The sequence below is a fragment of the Phyllostomus discolor genome, chromosome 4, assembly GCF_004126475.2.
Source record: "Phyllostomus discolor isolate MPI-MPIP mPhyDis1 chromosome 4, mPhyDis1.pri.v3, whole genome shotgun sequence".
NCBI classification, from domain to species: Eukaryota; Metazoa; Chordata; class Mammalia; order Chiroptera; family Phyllostomidae; genus Phyllostomus; species Phyllostomus discolor.
The window spans coordinates 106,146,816-106,168,815 of NC_040906.2; the positions used below are offsets into that span (position 1 = coordinate 106,146,816).

The following is a 22,000-nucleotide window of genomic DNA, read 5'->3' on the forward strand; positions in this document are numbered from 1 at the left end:
CGCCCAGAGGTGTCAGCATAAACCATAACGTTTGTACAGTTTAGGGGCATTCTCACCAGTCCTGAGAGTGGTGGGAACCCTCTCCAAGTCCAAGTTCCTGGCTGCCAGCCAGGTACCGGCCTTGTAAGCAGGCCTCTCACAGGACGGCACTCAGACCAGCCAGGTTCATGCTTTTCTGTACGTAGGCAAACCATCCATTTTGTTGACAATTTTCAAGATAATGTGAATATCCATTTTTATCAAAGCAAGTCACATATTGATACAGAAAACACTCTTAAATCCTAGTTTTCTGGAAACATTGGTTATTACAGAGGACAGAGCTAAATTCACATAATTTGTTGTTATTATTATTATGTGAAATTATTATTACAAATGTTTTATGAATCCTATTAGCATTTAAGCAGTTTTTGAAAAGCTGAAGTTACAAACCAAGGATGCAGATGAAAGTATTCTATTGTATGAAATTTTTGTTTTTTGCTCTCTGCCATGAGAAACCAAACATGTTTTCTAGTCTGTGATATTTGTAGTTGAGAACCAGTGCCCCAAATGAGAAAGAGAAGGTAGAATTCGACATGTCCACTGTCAATCATCTTGGTGAAAGGAGAGGGGCAGCCACTCTGCCCAGAGAATCTCCCACCCGGACTCTGACTGTGAAGGAGCCGCACTGTGGGCGCTGTCTGCAATGAGAGAGGCTCGGGGTTTGGGGTTTGAGAAGAAAGAAATAAACAAACCCGTCAGTAGAGGGCTGAGAAACCAGTGTTTACAATGTCTTATTGTTAATTTAACAGTATCTTGAGTAATAAGCAAAAGGGACTCAGATTAAAAACCATTTTGAAGTCCCACACAAGGGCCAGTGAAAGCGTTTCCACGTTCCCCCCTCTCCCCTCGCGGGCCGGCACCATGGGAGGGGCTATGTGCACCCTGGTCCAGAAACCGAGGAGCAGCCCAAAGCCACGCCCCAGGGGAGCGGGAAGGAGCTCCCCAAGCTGTCTCAGGAGCACACGGTGGAGGCCCCGAGCTCCTCCAAGGAGTCCCGGGAGATCCAGGTGCTGAGGTGCTGCCCCCACCTATGGGGAGACAGCTCTTGCCACAGCCTGCAGCCTGTGGACAGTGGCACTCAGACTGACGTCACCTTCAAGCTGTGCCCGCCCACCACGCCCACGGTCACCCTGGAGCCTCCGCCCTGTCTGAGCGCCCCCTTCAGCCGTGAGTGTTAGGACCCAGCGGAGTTCAGCGAGAGCGGCCTGCAGGAGGAGGACCGTTAGGACCAGCAGGAGTGTGAGGAGGGAGCTGTGCAAAGCCAGCCACCTGGATGGGCTGGTCCTCATGGTTTGCTGCCACACAGACGGTGCAGAGGACCTGGGCATCGGTGCTGGGAGGTGACTCCTGGCAGCACTGCAGCCAAAGGCAACATCGGAGAGAGAGACGGAATCACCCAGGTACACCATGTGGACACCCAGAACCGGGAGGAGGCCATGGTCTTGCTGAGCCAGGGGGAGAACATCAACATCTCCCTGCTGGTAGCCCGGCCTGAGAGCCAGGTGGCAAAGCGATGGAAGGACAGTGACCGGATGACTTCCTGGATGACTTGAACTGAGAGAGTAAGGGAGACCTGCATGTTTAGAATTTGAAATCACCCCTGCCCAGCAGCTCAGAAATGAAGAGGAGAAAGGGCCCCCTCCAATGCAAGCCCAGGAATCACCAACAGCCAGGAGCCCGACAGTGGGGTGGGCCTGACTGAGGGAGAGCATCCGCAAGGGGAGAGCTCTGAGCATGACCTGCTGGGGGACGAGCCCCAGAGAGCCACCAACACACCCGGGACCCTGCACAACTTTGGCCTGCAAGGGAACACCCTGCAGAGTAGGGACTCCCACTTCAGCCTGGACTCCCTGCTGGCTGAGAGGGCGGGGCTGGGGGTAGGGAACACCCTGGCCTCACCTACCAGGAGTACCAGCACTACTGGGAGCTGCTGGAGATCAAGTGCCACCTGGAGAACTGCAACCAGTCCAGTCAGGCCTTCTCCTCCCCCTGTGCCTCCTATGGCAATAGCGCCCAGGACTCACCCGCAATGAGAGCCTGCACCATGAGATGGCCAACTGGAGCAGGAGCTAAGGCAGCTGGAATTCCAGTGCCACAACCTCCTGCCGGTGGAGAAGAGGAGAACACACTGCAGCTGCAGGAATGCTACCTGAAGGCCTGACTACCTGAGGAGGAGAGCCTCTGTAAGCAGGAGGTGCGGAGGCCAAAGGGGTGAGTGGGTGGCAAGCCCAAGAAGCATGAGCTGTCCGACATCTCTGAGCTGCCTGAGAAGTCTGACACGGACAGCACCAGTGCCCACAACATGGCGGAGAGCTGCCGCAGCACCCCGCTGCTCACCAAGGCCCTGCCACAGAGCCCCCTGAGGCTGCCGCTGCTGGCAGCTCCAGTTTCAACCACATCCCCTCCAGCCCCCTGTTGCCACACACCATGAGGCAGCTCCTCCACAGGGGAGCTCCACCAAGTTCTGATCCCTCTTCCAGGATCCCGAGGTGGGCTGGAAACAGCATTCAGAGGACTGTGACCATGGCCCCAAGACAGGGGTGATGCTGGCCGCAAGGGCAGCCCTTACCTCTCTAGGCACCACAGAGACCAGGGCCAGAAGAGCAAGCACTGCCACAGCTGTGTGCAGCAGGCAGGGCCATGGCCTAGAGGATCTGGGTCATGGCCACTTGAGTTTGACCATTGGCCCTCGGGTGGGCAGACCGCCACGCACCAAGTGGACAGTCAGGGTGCACAGTGATGGAACCCGCTATGTGGCCAAGCGGCCTGGGCATGATCACCTCCAAAGAGCCCCGGCACTGAAGATCCAGGCAAAACACAGTGGCAGGATTACTGAGGACGATTCAGGGAGCAAGATGAGAATAGGCGGCTCCTGGAGCAAGGAGAAGGGAAGGCAGCACCTGATCCAGCCTGGGAGCTGCAGGAGCAGCGTGAGTGTCCAATACAGAGTCAGCTGCCGGGCCTGAGGGAGCAACAAACTGTGACAGCAAGGCTGAGCTCCATGTCATTGCCTTGAACCACTGCAAAACTATGAAGGACTGGAACAAGAAGATTCTAGACAGCTGCATCACCATCCAGTTGCTTCATTGTCATACTGTCTCATGGCACTCGCTAGGCTGACAGCAAGCGGATCTACAACCCTCTGCTCCTAGCCACCGTCTGGCCTGCCCAGATGGGAGCCCACTGCATTCCAGGCAGACCTCCACCCAGCCCAGGTCCAGTGAGCCTCAGGGGACCCCACCCCCTACTCTCCCTGAAAATCTAGTGTGTGTGTACATGTGTGCGCACCTGTCTTCGTGTGCGTGTGTGTGTGTGCGCGCGCGTGCGCACAAGCACAGGATTGTGTTACTAGAGAGAAGCCCTTGAGGAGCAGGGGCACCCCTTCAGTTGTGTGCACATGTGTGTGCAACACCAGCCCAGGCAATGCAGGTGTACACACCATGCACACCCCTCCAGGGCTCTTTCAGTGGGGGTTCTGGGGAGCGGGAAGTTGACCTGACAAGGAGGCAAACAGGATTGTCCTCAGCTCCAGAGAATGTCGAGCTTCGGAGCTGAGCAGACTCTCCCCTGCTGGGAGCCACCACGATCTGTAGACAAAGGCAACCCTGATTTGGTGGGTTTTCTCCCACCCTGTGCTCGCCAATTATTTTTCTATTTTGTGCACCTGCCCTGGGGGCTGGCAGCTCCTTCAGGCAGCCTGACAAAGGTGAAACCCCCCAGTGAGGGCTGGGAAGCAGGTGGGAAGGGGGGAGTAAGAGATGGAGGGTGGGGGTGGGAGGGAAGGGGAGGGAAGGGAAAGGATGGGAAGCATGGGAAGAATGGGAAGCAGCTCTCCTGCTCCCTGTGCTCTGAGGTGTGGGGACAAGGAGTCTCTGACTTGGCTTCTGAGTCTTACCCTGGGATCTACCGCCTCTGTGAGCGAGGGAGAGCCGAGACTGGAGGGCTGAGGAGCCACGTCCACCCGAGAGGAAATAACGGAGCCCAGGGCTGGGCCTGATTCCGTGTGGAGTGCGGCTGCCCCTCTGAGGGCCTGACTTCGACGTGATGGGTCCAGAAGCCAAGGCCCGTGAGTAAGAGCAAAAGGCCTTTGTGCCAAGACCCACGTGGAGTTGAGGGAGTGGCTGGGGCCCCTCCCAGTGAGAGTGAGAGGGGAGCCCGGCCAGCTGGGCTGACTGGGGAGATGTCCTGCACCCCACTCTGCAGGTGTGGCCTGGGCAGCCCTCGGGGGCTGGTTCACGCAGTGAGAGCTGCCTCAGCTCCCCGGGCCCCTGGGCCTCGAAGAGCTACAGCCTGGAGTCAGGCAGGCTGCTCATCCGCCCCCCATGGGCATCACGACAACAAAGCTGTCTTTTTATGGTGTTTAAAAAAAACATATTTTGACTGTTATCTTAGAATCCTGAACATTCCATCCTCTACTTATAAAGCAGAACCAATAGATTAATTTAGGGTTTGATAAGGAAAAGGAGGCCTCCCTGATTTTCTCTTCCATCAAGAATTCTTCCAACACGGCATCAGCAGAGAACAGTTGTGAAGCTGTGCGTTAACTCAGAAACTGAACCACTGGGGTGGGTTTCTTGGGGGTGGAGTGTTGTCTTAGGGAAATGCAGTAGGTAAATATCCAGGACTTCTTTCCCTTCCCTTTTTGATTGGACAGCTGTAGAGAATTAAAAGTGTGGGGTGTTTTTCATTCTCATGGGAAATGTCCTAAGTTTTGAGGTAAAAGCCAGATGACCCTCTTCACAGAATGTGAATTTAAAATGGTGTTCTTTAAAGCGGGAGAATATTAATTAGGATCCTAGCTCCACCTAGAGGCCAACAGTGGGATCTAGACTTGGAATAAGAAATAAGGGAATTTGTCAACAATTTGGCAATATTTCAACTTTCTTAATGAAAACGTTAGAGTAGAAGTTAGGCACACACAAGGGCAGGAGGCAAAACACACATGGCCGGATGCGGAGGCTTTGGCAGCGGCACATTTCTGAGGCTGAGCTGTGCCTTTAACAGCAGCCGTGAAAATATGCTCACCATTGCTCTGTGGACAAACAAAACTTAATTATACTTTTAAACAATTAACTATAAACAAAGCCTACCCACAGCAGGCAACCCTTCAACATCATCAGCCTTGGAAGCAGAGGCCGGCATTAGCAGAGAGTCCGAGTGTCTGCAAAGACAGTGGGCTCATCAGGGAGCCCCTGGGGAGGGCTGCCCAGTGGGACTCCCTGTGAGTGGAAATGTCCCCTAGTGAGCTGCCCAGTAGAGTAGCCATGAGCCACGTTTGACCCTTGACCACTGAAACTCTAGTGGCCAGTATAACTAAAGGGCTGAAATTTTCATTTAATTTTAAATTATTTAAATTTGAATTATTATAGTCACATGTGACTAGTGGCTACCATAGTGGACAGGAAGAATAGAGCTTACAGTCTTTCTCTGAAGAAGTGTACATGCTCTCTCAGTAGCTTTTAACGGAGGCGGAACCATCTGCAGGAGAAATTGCTAGAACTGAAAATGAAAAGAATTCAAAAAGTCAAGGAGGATGGAAACACAGTGTCTTGTCTGGTCATGGCTCATTAGATTTGGGGACATCAGAATCCTGAACATACTAGCCCTGCTAGCAAGTTAATAAAGTTACAAAAGGGTTTTAAGGAAGCATCACAAACAGTCCAGTTCCAGCAGATGCAGAAGCTCCAGCCCTCAGCCCACGCAGTTTAAAAGTGCTGGGAACCAAGCCCGAGGAAACCACCAGGACAAAGAGCTTCTAAGTGTGAAGAACACGCGTCCCTCAGCACTCACAGAAAGGGGGCACTTCAATGCGCCTCCTCCTCCTCCGATTCACCCTCTGCGTGTGAAGAGCTTTGCCCTCAAGATCAGGCCAGAGTCTGTCACGGACAGACCGACAGCCCCCGTGTCTCCCTCCAGATCCGCTGCAATGGGAGGGCTGTCTGGAAACGCTCTGGCCACCATTAAAACACCTTGGACAACAGGCAATGTTGAAGAATTCTAGGACATTTGGGACACAGGATCAAAAGCCACTTTTAATTATGAAAACCTAACCTACTAAAAGGGGCTATTTTGAATATTGGATGACAGGCTGTGATGACATGGAGGTTACAGAAAACCCAAAGAGTTTCTATGCTGATGTGACTTGCCCTGCAGACGTTATTTGAATTTGCCGCTGTAATTGTGGGAAATGGAAAATCTTGCACTTTGAATCTCTGGAATTTCATTTCAAGACCAAAGAAAAAATGTTAATATGAAACTATGCCAAGTCTCTAGAACAAGTATGTAAAATACAATTATGATAAAAATAGTAAGAGGAACTTTAGATAATCCATTCCACCAATATAACTCTTCTAGAACTTACTAAATACCAGGGGCTATTCTAAGTACTTCACATGTATTTAACTCACCTAATTATAAAATAAATAAACAGATGTGGCTAGTGTACCTGATATCATTTTCTTAGTAAAAGATGCTGTTAACCCAACCTTTGGTTAGTACACATGCATCCGTCTGGCTGGTGTATTCTTTTCTTCTCAATATATTTTACTGATTATGCTATTACAGATGTCCCACTTCTGTCTTCCCTTTATTCCAGTCCGCCCTGCAGCACCCCCTTTCACCAGTATTGCCCTTCCTTAGTTTATGTCCATGGGTCATACATATAAGTTCTTTGGCTTCTACATTTCCCACACTATTCTGTACTGTTCCCTGTCTATTTTGTGCCTACCAGTTATGCTTCTTATTCCCTGTACCTTTCCCCCAATCTCCTCTGTCCACCTCCCCACTGACAACCCTCCATGTAATCTCCGTTTCTGTGATTCTGTTCCTGTTCTAGTTGTCTGCTGAGTTTTTTTTGTTCTTTTTTTTTTTAGGTTCAGTTGTTGATAGTTATGAGTTTGTTGTCATTTTGCTGTTTATTTTTTTACCTCCTTCTTTTTCTTAGATAAGTCCCTTTTACATTTCATATAATAAGGGCTTGGTGATGATGAAGTCCTTTAATTTGGCCTTATCTAGAAAGCACCTGATCTGCCCTTCCATTCTAAATAATAGCTTTGCTGAATAGAGTAATCTTGGAGGTAGGTCCTTGCTTTTCATGACTTGGAATACTTCTTTCCAGCCCCTTTTTCCTGTAAGGTTTCCTTTGAGAAATCAGCTGATAGTCTTATGGGAACTCCTTTGTAGATAACTGTCTCCTTTTCTCTTGCTGCTTTTAAGATTCTATCCTTATTTTGATCTTAAGTAGTATAATTAGGATGTGCCTTGGTGTGTGCTTCCTTGGGTCCATCCTCTTTGGGTCCAACATCTTTGGGACTCTCTGAGCTTCCTGGACTTCCTGGAAGTCTATTTCCTTTACCAGATTGAGGAAGTTCTCCTTCATTATTTTTTCAAATAAGTTTTCAATTTCTTGGTCTTCCTCTTCTCCTTCTGGCACCTTTATGATTCAGATGTTGGAACATTTAAAGTTGTCCCAGAGGTTTCTAAGCCTCTCCTCATTTTTCTGAATTCTTCTTTCTTTATTCTGTTCTGGTTGAATGTTTATTTCTTCCTTCTGCTCCAAATCGTTGATTTGAGTCCCAGTTTCCTTCCCTCACTGTTGGTTCCCTGTACATTTTTCTTCATTACACGTTGCATAACCTCCACTTTTTCCTTTATTTTGTGACCATGCTCAACCATTTCTGTGAGCATCCTGATTACCAGTGTTTTGAACTCTGTATGTGATAGGTTGGCTAGCTCTCCATTACTTAGTTCTATTTTGGGGACTTTGATCTGATCTTTCATTTGGGCCATATTTTTTTTTTGTCTCAGTGTGGCTTGTAAGGGGTGGAGCCTTAAGTATTCACCAGGGCAGGGCAACCCACATTGTTGGGTTGTGGCACTTTATGTGGGGGAGGGGTCTAAGAGGGAACAATGCCACTTGCTAGGCTCTTGGCTGGCTTTGCAGTCACTTCCCCCACTACCCACAAATTGGGCTCTTATGGTACTGATTCCTAGGTGGGTGGGTTTGTGTATATTCTAGGACCCTGTGGGTCTCTCCAACAGACTCTCCTGTGAGGCTGAGTTTCTCCTGACATCACAACCCCCACAGGTGTTTTCAGTCATAGGTTTTGAGGTTTTCTTTTCCTGTGCTGGAAACCTGGGGGTTTTTTTGTTTTTTTTTTGTTTGTTTGTTTTTAGATTTTATTTATTTATTTTTAGGGAGGGAAAGAGAGAGAGAGAGAGGGAGGGAGGGAGAGAGAGAGAGAAACATCAATGTGCAGTTGCTGGGGGTTATGGCCTGCAACCCAGGAATGTACCCTGGCTGGGAATCGAACCTGGGACACTTTGGTTCCCAGCCCGCGCTCAATCCACTGAGCTACGCCAGCCAGGGCTGAAACCTGGGTTTTGTGGTCTGTCTTGCTCCTCAGTTGTCCCTCCTGGTTTATCCACACTCAAATGTGGGACTACTCAGTCCACCAGCCATGGCCTTGCCTGCCTGGTCCTCCAGCCACTGCTTGCCACACATCCTCTCCACCCCAGCTGCCCATCTGTGCCCCTCCTACCAGTCTGAATGAATGTTTCTTCTTTAATTCCTTGGTTGTCAGACTTCCATACAGTTCGATTTTCTGGTAGTTCTGGTTATTTTTTGTTTTTAAATGTGTTGTCCTTCTTTTGGTTGTGTGAAGAAGCAAAGTGTACCTGCCTGTGCCTCCATCTTGGCCCTGAGTTTCAGTTTTTGGCAGGTGTATTCTTGTCAACATTGATCACATCTGTTCACCACCAATAGTTTGCTTGCACTTTGCTGCCCCAATGAGTCATGTTTGTTATATCACCACAGAGACTTCTCCCACTTTGAGGGTAATCCAATAAAGCAGAATTGAAACAGACGACCTAAATCCAATTCAAGTATCAAAATTGTTCATTACAATAATAGCACATTAACTAGGGGTAACTTGAAAAGAATTGTCTCATAAGAAAATTTTGCAGGAGAGGTGAAAATATCCTTTATCATGATTGTGTTGGTGATTACACAATAAGTTGGTTTGTCAAAATGCATAGAACTATATAGCTTAGGAGGATAGATTTTACTGTAGGTAAATTATATCTCAGTATACCTGCTTTTTAAAAAGCAATTGAAGCATGGATAGACTTGGAATTATACCAAGTGAAATAAACCAGTAAGAAAAAGACAATTGCCCATATGATTTCACTTATATATGGAATCAAATGAACAAACTGAACTAACAAGCAAGACAGAGACAGACTCATAGATAGAGAACATGCTGACAGCTCTGGGGGGAAGAGGGTTAGAAGTGGAGGGACTGAGCAAAAAAGAAAAAAGACAGAAAGAACTAATGGACCTGAACAACAATATGGTGGTTTCTGGGGGCAGGGAGGAGGGAGAGGTGGAAGAAGGTGTAGGAAGTATATATGGTAATGGGAAAAATAAAATTCACAAATAAATAAACAATAGAATCCAAACTCTGTCTTCCCTTATTGATTTTTAAGTATATTTTATTGATTATGGCATTACAGTTGTTCCATTTTCTTTCTCCCTTTTATCCCCCTCCACCCTGTACCTTCCCCCACCAGCATCCCTGCCCCTTAGTTCTTGTCCATGGGTTGTACATATAAGTTCTTTGGCTTTTCCATTTCCTATACTATTCTCAACCATCCCTTGTCTATTTTGTACTTACCATTCATGCTTCTTATTCCCTGTACCTTTTCTCCTATACTCTACCCTCCCCCTTCCCATTGATAACCCTCCATGTGATCTCCATTTCTGTGATTCTGTTCCTATTCTAGTAGTGTGCTTAGTTTCTGGGGTCTTTTTTCCCATTCAGTTGTTGATAGTTGTAAGTTTGTTGTCATTTTACTGTTCATAGTTTTGATCTTCTATTTCTTAAATAAGTCCCTTTAACATTTCATATAATAAGGGCTTGGTGAGGATGAACTCCTTTAACTTGAGCTTATCTGGGAAGCACTTTATCTGCTCTTCCATTCTACATGGTAGCTTTGCTGAGTAGAGTAATCTTGGAGGTAGGTCCTTGCCTTTCGTGACTTTGAATATTTCTTTCCAGCCCCTTCCTGCCTGTAGGGTCTCTTTTGAGAAATCAGCTGACATTCTTATGGGAACTCCTTTGTAAGTAACTTTCTCCTCTTCTCTTGCTACTTTTAAGATTCTCTTCTTACCTTTCATCTTGAGTAATGTAATTATGATGTGCCTTGATGTGTGCTTCCTTGGGTCCAACTTCCTTGGGACTCTTTGGGCTTCCTGGACTTCCTGGAAGTCTATTTCCTTTGCCAGATTGGGGAAGATTTCCTTCATTATTTCTTCAAATAAATTTTTAATTTATTTTATTGTTTATTTTTATTTTTTATTTTTAGAAAGAGGGGAAGGGAAGGAGAAAGAGAGGGAGAGAAATATCAATGTGTGGTTGACTCTCATGAGCCCCCCACTGGAGACCCAGTTGATGACCTAGGCATGTGTCTTGACTGTGAATCATACCAGTGACTCTCTAGATCACAGCCCGTGCTCAATCCACTAAGCCACACCATCCAGGGCAAATTTTCAATTTCTTGCTCTTCCTGTTCTCCTTCTGGCACCCCTATGTTTTGGACATTAGAACGTTTAAAGTTGTCCTGGAGATTCCTCAGCCTTTCTTCATTTTTTTTTGAATTCTTGTTTCTTCATTCTGTCCTGGCTGAATGTTTATTTCTTCCTTCTGCTCCAAATCATTGATTTGAGTCCTGGTTTCTTTTCCTTCACTGTTCGTTCCCTGTACATTTGTCCTCCCTTACTGATTTTATGATTACTAGGAAATGAACCGGAGAGCCACAAAAATTTCAGTAAATTTTCGGGGAGAAAAACTGTCCAAGATCAAGCAAAAACCTTTCCTTGAAAGTCCTGACCCAAAAAGAAAAAGTAATTGACAGCCCTGACTGGTGTGGCTCAATGGGTTTAATGTCCTCCTAAAAACCAAAAGGCAATTCGTTCAATTTCCTGTCAGAGCACATGCCTGGGTTGCAGGAAAAGTCCCTGGTTAGGGCATGTGGGAGGCAACCAATAGATTTTTCCTTTGCACATTGATGTTTCTCCCTCTCTTTCTCCCTCCCTTCCCCTCTCTCTAAAAATAAATAAACATTTTTTAAATTTTAATTAAAAAATAATTGACATGTTTGAATTCTGAAGACTGCATATCCCTCATCTGTATTAAACTTTGGTCTTTTCATCAAGTAACTGAAAATGGCTCCAAATCCATCTAGGTTCTTCATCAGCAGGATGCCTTAAGGCTATGATAATACAGAAACCACCACATGTGGTTATTTCAATTAATTTAATTACAAGCAAAAATCGAGTTCCTATGGTGCACAAACCATATTTCAAGTGCTCCGTAGCTTCACGTGGTTAGCGTTGGACTGCACAGATGTGGGATATTTCTATCATCACAGGAAGCTCTATGCATCACTGTTAAAAAGCTCAAACAGGTTTATAGACCACTGGAGTTTAACAATCTGAGGATTGAATATGGCCAAAGAAAATAAGAATTCACCCAGTGATGCCATACCACACTGACTTGGTAGTCAACTCAGTCTAAAGTTAACACCATGAAGGATGAAATCTTGCCATTTGGGACACATGAGGGGCCCAGAGGGTATTATGCTAAGTGAAAGACAAACACTGTATGATTTCTATAATATGTGGACTCTAAAAAATTGAAACATATGAATAAGCAAAACAAAACAGAAACAGTCCTACAGATATAGAGAACAAGTTAGTGGTTGCCAAAAGGGAAGGGAGTGGAGAAGACAGGTGAAAATAAATGCATAAACAAACAAATGAATGAATTTAATACCATTGTTCGCCTTGGCACGTCCCACCCAGGACAGAAAGTTGGACATTGACTTTCCACATGCTGGTTCCCCAGTGTGCGGCAGACACTGTGGTCTGGCTAACCCCACACCCCTCCTGACCCCCCTTTCCCTTCCCAAACCTTCCTGGCAATTAGGGGTGGCCATGTGACCCAGAAACAGCAGTTTGAAGGCCCAAAGGTGACTGCCACTATTATTTACCTCTTCTGTCTTGAATGTTGAAGTGATGTCTAGAGTTTAGCTGCCACTTGGAGGACAAGGGGTGACCAGTATGAGGGAAGTAAGGGTAAACAAAAATTGTTTGGCTATTGAAATTGATTATTATATTGTACTTGAGGTCTTGCTTCCTGGCATAAGCATTCAGTTTGGCTCAAACAAATTCATAAAAATTCTCTACAGGTTAGGATGTTTCTTCTATTGACATTTACTTGGTGTAATTGGCAGGATTTCAAAGAAGCCCACCCAGGACCACCCTGCCGGCACAGACCCTGTGCTAGGTACCCACAAGGGCCTATTCTGCCCCACCAGCTCCCTATTTCATACCAGGTGAATTTGGTGAGTTTATCTAGGAATTGTGGTCCTCTTTGCTTTAAGTAGTAGTAGGCCATGACTTTATCAGAGATGCTCTTGGATAATCCTAGAGGTGGATAAGTGTTGAAATAACCCAGGAACAGGGATGTAATTTGTTGCTGCTTTTATTTTTTTTAATATATTTTATTGACTATGCTATTATGGTTGTCCCATTTTCCCCCCTCCACTCCCCTCTGTCCTGCTCACCACCTCACACCCACATTCCCCTCCTTTAGTTCATGTCCATGCCTTGTACATGTAAGTTCTTTGGCTTCTGTATTTCCTATACTATTCTTACCCTCCCCCTGTCTGTTTTCTACCTACCATCTATGCTACTTATTCTCTGTACCTTGCTCCCCTCTCTCCCCCTCCCACTCCCCTGTTGATAACCCTCCATGGGATCTCCATTTCTGTGGTTCTGTTCCTGTTCTAGTTGTTTGCTTAGTTTGTTTTTGGTTTTGTTTTAGGTGTGGTTGTTAATAATTGTGAGTTTGCTGTTGTTTCACTGTACATATTTTTTATCTTCTTTTTCTTAGATAAGTCCCTTTTACATTTCATATAATAAGGACTTGGTGATGATGAAGTCCTTTAACTTGACCTTATTTGAGAAGCATTTTATCTGCCCTTCCATTCTAAATGAAAGCTTTGCTGGATAGAGCAATCTAGGATGTAGGTCCTTGACTTTCATGACTTGGAATACTTCCTTCTAGCCCCTTATTGCCTGTAAGGTCTCTTTTGAGAAATCAGCTGACAGTCTGATGGGAACTCCTTTGTAGGTAACTCTCTCCTTTTGTCTTGCTGCTTTTAAGAGTCTCTCCTTATCTTTAATCTTGAGTAATGTAATTATGATGTGCCTTGGTGTGTGCTTCTTTGGGTCCAACTTCTTTGGGGCTCTCTGAGCTTCCTGGACTTTCTGGAAATCTGTTTCCTTTGCCAGATTGGGGAAGTTCTCCTTTATTTAATTTGTTCAAGTAACTTTTCCACTTGTTGCTCTTCCTCTTCTCCTTCTGGTACCCCTATAATTCAGATGTTGGAATGTTTAAAGATGTCTTGGAGGTTCCTAAGCATCTCCTTATTTTTTTTTTGAATTCTCGTTTCTTCATTCTTTTCTGGTTGGATGTTTATTTCTTCCTTCTGCTCCAAATCATTGATCTGAGTCCCAGTTTCCTTCCCATCACTATTGGTTCCCTGTACATTTTCCTTTATTTCACTTAGTGTAGCCTTCATTTTTTCATCTAATTTGTGACCAAATTCAACCAATCCTGTGAGCATCCTGATTACCCGTGTTTTGAACTGTGCATCTGATAGGTTGGCTACCTTTTTGTCACTTAGTTGTAATTTTTCTGGTGCTTTGATCTGTTCTTTCATTTGGGCCATTTTTTGTTTGTTTGTTTTTGTTTTGAGGCACCTGTTATGTAACGAGGGGCAGAGCCTTAGGTGTTCACCAGGACAGGGTAACCCACACTGTGTTGTGGTGCTGTATGTGGGAAAGGAGTCCTAGAGGGAACAATGGCACTTCTTCTGCTCTCTGTTGGTTTTCAGTCACTTTCCCCTGCTTCCCACAAGCAAATTGGGTCCTTCTGGTACTAATTCATGTGTGGGTTGGCTTGTGTACATTCTAGGACCCTGTGGGTCTCTCCAACTGACTCTCTTGTGAGGCTGGGAGTTTTTCCCAACACCTCAACCCCCACAGGTGTTTTCAATCAGAGGTTTGAGGTTTTATTTCCCTGCTCTGGAGCTCTGGGTTGTATGGTCCATCTTGCTCCCCAATTGTTCCTCCCAGTTTATCTGCAGGCAAATGTGGGACCGCCAGCTCCACCAGCCACTGCCACCACAGCCTTGCTGGCCAGCTGCAGTCTTGTATGCCCCACTCCACAATCTGGTGCTGGGCCCACCAGCTGCCACCTTGCCATGAGTCCTCTCCTCGTCCCTGTCTCCTCCCATTCTACCAGTCGGGATGAGTGTGTCTTCTTTAACTCCTTGGTTGTTGAACCTCTATACAGTTTGATTTTGTCAGTTCTGGTTGTTTTTAGTTTTTAAATTGCTGTTGTCCCTTCTTTTGGTTGTTCAAGGAGGCACAGTTTGCCTACCTACACCTCCTCCTTGTCAGGAAGTCCCTGTTGATGCTTTTAATTTTGTCTTTTAATTGGATTGCTTAGTAGAGTACAAAATCCTTGCTGGCTAAATGAGAGACTGAACCCTCTTTAGCTCTGAAAGAAAAAGGGCACTTCTTTCCAAACCTGAATAGCCAATGAGGGGACAATAGTTGTTCAGATCCCTGAATCTGGTGTGGCAGAGATGGGCACAGGGAGTCGTTCAGAGCAGCAGTGGGATCCCAGAGAGACCGGCAGGAGCCCAGGGAGAAGAGCAGGGTGCCCTGGAATGGGTCACCTTAGGAGAGGGGCTCAAGAGAGGGGCTTGTGCCTTGGAAAGTGGCAAGGTTCCTGCCACATCCAGGGAGCTCTCATTGGCCCCCACTCAGGTGTTCTTGGGTGACTACAATCTTCATGAAGTCGCCAGAGGGAAGATTTTTCTCTAAAGAGTAAAGTGGTCCTATATCTGTGGCATTTGACCCATCTGGAGACATGCACGTGGAAGACTGGTTTTTCCTAGAAGTTTGTTCAGATCCTATAGATCTCACAGTTAACATGGAAATCATGTCTTTGAGGCCAACAAGCCCCAGGAGTGTCTCGTCCTGTTGATAAAAGATGGCCAAGATGACGATCCCTTTACACTTCTAAATTAACTTTTGCAAGCACAATTATAAAAGTTATCTATAATATTAGGCAAGTGAGTGAGAAAGAAAAACTACTGGAGACTGTCCCGGAATTGAAAACAGCCTTCTCTCCTATGCTAACACGAAACAATGTAAACGAATGTGGATAAATGGATCAAACTATGAGGTCATTTAGGCGTCAACCCAATTCTTCCAGGCGTTAAAAATGGCTGCCCTTCTCTAGGTGCTGTACAAGTTAAATACTAACTATCCTGTACCCACCAAGGTAAAAGAACTTTCTCCATTTTTTTATCCAATCCCAGAGATTTCCCCAGTTTACTTTCTACCACCCCCTTAATCTACCACCAGTGGATTTCATATATCCCTTACATCTCCTCCTTTGATTCTAATGTATAAAATAAACTACAAAACAAAGCATTTCTTCGATCTATTGAGATTTTGCTTCCAGGCATGTCCTCAAGATTTTGGCTCAAATAAACCCTTGTGAGACTTTTTTTTTTATAAAGATTTTATTTATTTATTTATTTATTTTTAGGGAGGGAAAGGAGGGAGATAGAGAGAGAGAAACACGCACACATCAATGTGCGGTTGCTGGGGGTTATGGCCTGCAACCCAGGAATGTACCCTGGCTGGGAATCGAACCTGGGACACTTTGGTTCCCAGCCCGCACTCAATCCACTGAGCTACGCCAGCCAGGCCTTGTGAGACTTTTCAAAAACAAATAGCTGTCTGTACTTTAAAAGGGGGAAGATCATTTGTAACTTGACTTGTCAAGGACAGAAATGAATTATAAACACCTCCAGGGAAAAATTTGAATGCAATTATTCTTTTATGAACTAGTGAGTTTTTCTCATGGCTAAAAGGTGTCTATTTGTTTCTGTCTGTATGAGTGTCTACATGTATGTATCCTGCAATGCGAAATAATTTTCTACCTCAGGATAGTATTGTTAAAATTAATTTCAAGGCACCCTGTCAGGTGTGACTCAGTTGGGTGGAGTATTGTCCTGTAGATGAAAGGTTGAGGGTTCAATTCCCAGTTGGGGCACAGGCCTGCATTGCCAGTTTGATCCCCTGTTCAGAAGCATATTGGAGGCAATTGTTCCAAGTATCTTTTTCACATTGTTTTTCTCTCTCCCTTCTTCTCTCCCTTCTTCTTTGTCTAAAAAGCAAAGAAAAAGTGTACTCAGGTGAGGATTTAAAAATAATAATTAATTTCAAGGCAAGCACTTGTAAGAATTGGGTATTCTAAAATTCTCAGAAATATAGAAACAAACTCAAGTGCTTTTCAAGTTCATATGACTGAAGATTAACTCTTAGTAAAAAAAAAAGCTACCTTATGTGTATTTGTTTAAGTAAAAAGGGTACATCTTTATTTTATCTGGGTTTTACAAAAATAAGTCCATGTTAATAATTGACTTCTATGTCTATGCAAAATGTTTCTAGAAGTTATAAAATGTCCAAGCTAAAGAATGCTAATTGGCCCTAGCTGGGTGTCTCAGTTGGTTGGAGGGTAGTACCACACACCAAAAGGCTGTAGGTGCGATCCCGGTCAGGGCACTTACCTAGGCAGGTTTGATCCCCAATTGGGGCACATACCAGGGGCAACCAATCAAGGTTTCCCTTTCACATCAATGTTTCTCTCTCTCTCTCTCTCTCTCTCTCTCTGTCTCTCTTCCTCTTCCTCTCTCTCTCTAAAATCAATAAGACATATTGCAAGGTGAGAACTTAAAAAAGAGAATGCTGATCAATTACTTAGTTTTCATTAGGCACTGAGGCTTTAAGGGTTAAAATATCATCATATGTAGGAATAACTTTGCAGTGTATCACAAGGGCCCCTGGAACACCCAGAAAGATTTGAAATTATAAAATGAGTGAAGAAAACTCCTAAGGTACATTGTATGGGAAAATAAGACATTGTAAATTGAACAAGTAGTCAGGGCTGTGGGGAACCCAAGAGGGACATTGGGTTCTTCCCTGCTCCCTGACTCCCCATTTTTCCGGTTTTGCATTCCTTCATGCATCACAGTGCATTTAAGCTGAACTTGGATGAAGGAATTTACCAGATGACATTATTAAAAAGAGACATCTTACACAATTGCCAAGGTTTGATAGTCACTTCAAGAAAAATGTCAAGTTGGTAATGACTTCCTTTACAGCAAGCTCGCAGGAGATAAGACTTCATATATTGTTTTTGGAAAGGACGTCAAATAAAAGACACTTTCCAACCTGATTGGGAGGGGGCTTATCAGGCCCCCAGCCATGAATGGACAGCTACCCCCGTCTCCAAACATCAAAGGCTCCTCTAGGATGAGAAGCCGACCCCAGAGGGAGGCAGGTGTCCCATGTCACCTGCAGGCCTGTGTGCCTGCGGACTGAACTCAGAACCCATTTTGTTTGATTGTCTGCTGATGATACTAGTTATAACAATGTTATACTTGTTCTTTGGGTTTTTCTATAGAGTCCAAAAGGTTAGTCATCAATGCATCCTTCACATTGATTTATGACTAAAAGGGGAAACTGTGGACGGAGGAAAAACAAGGGATCCATGGAAAGTAACTTCACAGGGTGATCTGATCATGAATTCCTTACTGGACAGGTCATGGTGAGTAATCACATCCCAGGCCTACAACTTTTTACTAAAAGGTTTATCTTTGTCTTAAGCCAGCCCTGTCCATCTAGGTTACAACTTTGAAGCAATAACCACACAGAAGAGAGCACATAATCTTATTAGCTGTTCTTTAATCCAGTCCTGCTTTGTGTTCTCCCATCTCCATGTAGTCTTCCTTATGTTTCCTCCTTAATTTCAAATGCATAAAAGAAGCTATAAAATTGTTATTCCCCTGAGCATTTGAGATCTTGCTCCCCTGCATATGTCATCAGTTTGGCTCAAATAAATTCATAAAAAAAATTTAAACACAAAAGCTAACAAAAAAGAAAAATATCTTTAACAACTTAAAAGACTTTTATCAAGTTCCGTCCAACATGGAGGTGTAGACAGAAATGCTTCACTACCTCGCACAACCAAAAGAAGCATAACAACCAATTTAAAAACAATATACAACCAGAAGTGCCAGAAAATCAAACTGCATGGAACTGTGACAACCAAAGAGATAAAAAAAATATTCATCCACACTGGTAGGAGACAGGCAGCCCAGTGGAGAGTGCGCGCAGCAACGTGGGGGCTGGTGGATCAGGCGCTACCACATTCACACGTGAATAAGCTGGGAGGAAGAACTGGGGAGCAACAGACCTTGAAATCCAGGGCTTCGGCTCAAGAAACTAAAAACTCAAAACTTCTGGTTGTAAAATCCTGTGGGGCTTGTGAAGAGGGAAGAAATTCCCAGTCTCACAGGAGAGTCCATTGGAGAGGCCCATGGGGCCCTAGAATGTACACAAACCCACCCACCTGGGAATCAGCACCTGAAATGATACAATCTACTTGTGGGAAGCAGGGGATGTGATGGAAAGTGGGGCAAGAGCCAAGTAAGCAACATTGTTCCCTCTCTGACCCCTTCCCCACAGACAGCAAGACAACTGAGCGAAGTGGGTTACCCCACCCTGGTGAATACCTAAGGCTCCACCCCTTACAATGTAACAGCTGCACCCAGACAAAGAAATATAGCCCAAATGAAAGAACAGATTAAAACTCTGGGAAAAGAACTAAGGGACTAGGAGATAGCCAACCTCTCAGATGCAGAGTTCAAAACACTGGTAATCAGGATGCTCACAGAAATGATTGAGTTACGTAGGAAAATAAAGGAAGAAGTGAAGACTACACAAAGTGAAAGATAGAAAAATATACAGGGAACCAACAGTGAGGAGAAAGAAACCTAGACTCAAATCAACGATTTGGCGCAGAAGGAAGAAATAAACATTTAACCAGAACAGAATGAAGAAACAAGAATTTTAAAAAATGAGGAAAGGTTTAGAAACTTCTGGGACAACTTTAAATGTTCCAACATCTAAATCATAGAGGTGCCAGAAGAAGAGGAAGATTATGAAAATGAAAACTTATTTGAAAAAATAATGAAGGAAATCATCCCCAATCTGGCACAGGAAATAGACTTCCAGGAAGTCCAAGAAGCTCAGAGAGTCCCAAAGATGTTGGACCCAAGGAACCACACAGCAAGGCACGTCATAATTACACTACTTAAGATCAAGATAAGAAAAGACTGTTACCTACAAAGGAGTTCCCATACGACTATCAGCTGATTTCTCAAAAGAAACCTCGCAGGCACTAAGGCACTGGAAAGAAGTATTCAAAGTCATGAAAGACAAGGACCTACCTCCAAGATTACTCTATCCAGCAAAGCTATCATGTAGAATGGAAGGGCAGATAAAGGGTTTCCCAGGTAAGCTCAAGTTAAAGGAATTCATCCTCACCAAGCCCTTATTATATGAAATGCTAAAGGGACTTATTTAAGAAATAGAAGATCAAAGCTATGAACAGTAAAATGACAACAAACAACTATCAACAACTGAATGGGGAAAAAAACCCCAAAACTAAGCACACTACTAGAACAGGAACAGAATCACAGAAATGGAGATCACATGGAGGGTTATCATGGGGAGAGGGAGGGAGGAGAATGAGGGAAAAGGTACACAGAAGCATAAGAAGCATAAGAAGCATAAATGGAGCCCTGGCTGGCGTAGCTCAGTGGATTGAGCACAGACTGGGAACCAAAGTGTCCCAGGTTCGATTCCCAGCCAGGGTACATTCCTGGGTTGCAGGCCATAACCCCCAGAAACGGCACATTGATGTTTCTCTCTCTCTCTCTCTATCTCCCTCCCTTCCCTCTCTAAAAAATAAATAAATAAATAAAATCTTTAAAAAAAAGGAAGCATAAACGGTAGGTACACAATACACAGGGGAGGTTAAGAATAGTATAGGAAATGGAAAAACCAAAGAACTTATATGTACAACCCATGGACATGAACTAAGGGGAGGGGGGGATGTTGGAGAGTGGAGAGGGGGTCCAAGGCAGAGGGGGATAAAGGGGAGAAAAAATGGGACAACTGTAATAGCATAATCAATAAAGTATACTTAAAAAAGGACTTTTGTCAACTCTGCTTGGATCATAATTCAAATAAGCACACACACAAACCCACAAAACAATCTAGGAAATCTGAACACTGAGTAAATATTGGATGACAATAGGAATAATTATAAATTTTTAGATGTGATATAAAATTGTGATTATATTTTAAGAGTCTTTATCTTTCAGGGCCACACACAGATGAAATTATATGATATTTGGGATTGCTTCAGAATAATCCAGCGGACAAAGAAGGAGTAAATGAGGTAGAAATGAAATGAGATTGGCCATGAGCTAAAAATTTTTATCAACTCATGGCTGATGGAGAGCTATTCTCTACATGTTTGCATTTTTGGAATTTTGCATAATAAAAAGTTTTAAAATAGATGATATGCATATATAAATCAGATAAAGAAAAAAAGCAGGTTTTTAAAAAAACACAGAGAAAGTATATTAATCAAGGCCAGCAATTTTCATCCTTTTTCATCTCATGGCACACATAAACTAATTACTAAAATTCTGCACCACACCAAAAATTGTATTTTTTGCCAATCTAACAAAAATAGGTACAATTTTGATTCATTCACACAGTGCTGCTATTGTTGTGATGGCTGTTGTCATTTTTCATTTGACATCATAAGGGAAAAGAAGTCGGTGCCCTTGACTGAATGGTCAGGTACTGCATGTTTTAAAAATTCTTGTGGTACCAATTGAAAATCGCTGACCAAGACAAATCCAGCAAACAGGAAAAGGGATTTTTTAAATTAATAAAGTATAATAAACTGCAGTGAAGTATAAAATCTTAAACAAAGACACAGTTGGGCTCCTTACCTGCTGGGCATAGCAGACAGAGCGGAGGACCCACAGTCTTTTCTGGGTCCAGGAAAATGTTTACATTTCTTGTATAACACAAAATAAACTTTTTGTTTGAAGAAAATATCTTAATATGATATTAATTTATCTGTATGACATTAATATAATAATCCGTACCAACAAAGCCATCAAATATAATTTTGAATAATAATTATTAATATTGTCATTATTATTATTTTGGCAGGAAGGGTCCAGAAAGGACAGCAGTGCCCAGGGCCCACAGCAGTCAGAACGCGGCCCTGGACATGGTGGTCACGAACACTTACGTACCGAAGACCAAAGCAGCAAAATGCAAACTAGTAGAGATGCTGGACCCCAAGGATAGACAGCTCATGACATTGTGGCTGCAATGGCTGAACATGACTTTGGGTTCCCCTGGGGAGAGGGGGAGGGGGGAGGGCAAGTGTGGTCACGAAACAGCTGGTTGGATCAGGCTGGTCAGATACACAGAAAGGAGAAAGACAGTGGACACTTCTTGGGGTGTCTCAGTTTTTCACCTGATGTGGGAAGAGTGCCCCCAACACTTCTCTACCCCCACCCCTGTGCTTCGTAGGTATTTCATATGTATTGTCCATATATGTTTCCCTGGGCCCCCAGCCATAGGAAGTGGGTTTGTGGGCTTTTGGGGAGACAGCTGACCCAGCAGCTGGGCCAGGCAGACTGGCACTCAGGGAATCTGAGCCTCAGCGCCCAGAGGCACAGAGACTGAGAGCCGGCAGCTGGGTGGCGGCTGTGGCCCTGCTCCTGGGACAGAGTCCGTGAGGAACCCCTCGAGGTCCCAGAGCTGCCTTTGCTCTTCCCACATGAATCACCCTTCCTTCTGATCCTGAGCACCCCAATATTTCATAATCAATTCCCTTCGGGGCTTAAGCTGTTCTGAATCAGATTTTTGTAA

General features: G+C 44.6%; 1 pseudogene; it reads left to right on the forward strand.

The window, feature by feature from the left end:
- Positions 1-572: 572 nt before the first annotated feature.
- LOC114494924 lies at positions 573-3,304 on the forward strand (annotated as a pseudogene).
- The last annotated feature ends 18,696 nt before the right edge of the window (positions 3,305-22,000 follow it).